General features: G+C 48.8%; 1 pseudogene; it reads right to left on the reverse strand.

Annotated features, from left to right (window-relative positions):
* Positions 1-1371: 1371 nt before the first annotated feature.
* Positions 1372-2221, reverse strand: part of LOC116083559 — a 5056-nt pseudogene continuing 4206 nt past the window's right edge.

Here is a 2221-nt window from a genome sequence, read left to right on the forward strand (position 1 = left end):
TCTTCAAGCCTGGATATGGATAATTCTATAGCTCTAAGGTCTTCTTTCATGGCTGCTCTCAGCTGATGAAAGTATTGAGGAGTCTGCACAAGGGTGGTGGCTCCTGTCCCAATACCAGCTGCACCAGCTGCTATTCCTGCCCCTATGATTACAGCCAAAGTCAGGGAAACAGGTTGTCTCCGATAACGGCTCGGGCGGTTATCGAACTCATTTTCGAAGTTACTGGCTGTGTGATAATAAACTCGGGGAGCTAGCTGGACTAGCACGCAATAGTCTGTGATGTCATTGAAGACAGAGGTGGACACACAAGGGATTAGTCCTGTACTACAAGCCCACCATTTATCTATTTCAGGTACCAAATACCTGGTATCAGTAGTTCTTGGGCTCTTAAGAGTTTCATTGCAGAGATGCTTATAAGCAGCTGATGGGTTACCCAAGCAAGTTCCTTTTCCAGAGACTTCAGTGAGTGTCAGCCGGTTTCTACTACTCCAGACACAAGCTTCATGTTGGGTGGTGTTATTAAAGCAGCCAAGCACTGCAATGCCTTCATAATAAGGAGGCCCTGCTGCTAGGCAGAGCCAGCAAGATTCTGTTATATTAGGGTTAGAACCATTTAATACAGTAAATGCCCCTTGTATCAGATTGAATAGTCTCTGCCCAGTATTTGAGGAGGGGGGAGAAGTAGAAGTAGAAGGTGATTTGGGAGGTGCCCTAGTGGATGGCTTTGGAGGCGCTGCTGAGGCAAGGGCAGGGGCAGGTACAGGGGCAGGGAGTCTCTGTTCAGGCAGCACTCGGTTGGGGCCAATTGTCTGAGGAGAGGGACTTTCAACTTTTAGGCGGACGAGGATGTTGGAACCTGCTCCTCCTCCACGATTATAAAAGACCAGTCCCCAAGTCAGGCCGTTATGCCACCTAGTAAACTCGGTTGTCTTTCCTTTTTCAGTAAATTCTGCTCTTATGTAATCTAGGTTTGCTGGGGAGCATGGCTTGTCTTTATATAGTTCCATTTGTGCATACTTCCCCGGCCCAGCATTGACGAAAGAGAAACTCAGTCTATCTCGAGCGGATGATGTTGCCCACTACCAATCTCCATCATTGGAGGTAACGCAACCCCAACTTCTACAAAAGTAATCCTGAGGACCCCCACAATATGAGCCCCTATCAGCATCAGGGCAGCTATAGAACCCATAACTGCACACTAAGTTGGAGGGAACCCTCCTGGCTGCTGGAATGACCTGTTGAAGGCAGAAATGTAGGTGTGGCCACCATGTCCCTAGAGGAGCAATTTGTTGTGTGCTGTTTATAAGAGTGTCAGTACCCAAGCTTATAATTTGCCAAGTGAGTTGTTGGGGGGCATGAGTATTGGTATGCTCACTCAGAATTGTGCCTGTGGCATAGAAGCAGCTTGAGAGGATTATCAGTCTTTTCCATGATCCATCCATCTTGGGTGTCAGGGGTATCCTGGAGGCCTCTAGGTGCTTTCTTGACATGAGTCTCGTGAATCCAAGCTGCTATGCCTTCAACCTTGACAGCGTTGGGGGTAGTCAGGAGCACTAGGTAGGATCCTTTCCAACGAGGTTCAAGGGTGCCCGCTCGATGTCGCCAGACCAGAACCCCGTCGCCCACCTGGAATTGGTGTGGTACAGCTGGGCTCTCCATTTGGTAGGCCTCTTTCAGTTGCTCCCAAGCCTCGCATCTCACCAACTCAAGGGTTTTTAAGCGGGCGAACAGGGGTTTAGAAAGAACAGCATCAGGATCATATACTCCACCCGCCTCTGTGAGTGGGGGTGGCCCCCCACACATGATCTTATAGGGGGTAAGCCTGAATCATCCCGGGGTGTTCCGGACATGGAACAGAGCAAAGGGAAGGAGGACTGTCCAGTCTTTCCCACCAGTCTCTAAGGCCAATTTAGTCAAGGTCTCTTTTAAGGTTCTATTTGCCCTTTCTACCTGTCCTGAGCTCTGGGGTCTATAAGCACAATGTAATTTCCAATTTATCCCCAGTTGAGTGGCCAGTCCCTGACTTACCTGGGCAACGAAGGCAGGTCCGTTGTCAGGCCCGATTACCTTGGGAATTCCAAATCTCGGAAAGATTTCTTCAAGGATCTTCTTAGCCACCACATTTTCAGTCTCACTTCTGGTGGGAAAGGCCGCTACCCATCCTGAAAAGGTGTCTATAAAAACTAACAAGTATTTGTTACCATATTTTGCAGGTTTGACC

Source organism: Mastomys coucha, unplaced genomic scaffold (genome assembly GCF_008632895.1).
Source record: "Mastomys coucha isolate ucsf_1 unplaced genomic scaffold, UCSF_Mcou_1 pScaffold12, whole genome shotgun sequence".
Taxonomy (NCBI): Eukaryota; Metazoa; Chordata; class Mammalia; order Rodentia; family Muridae; genus Mastomys; species Mastomys coucha.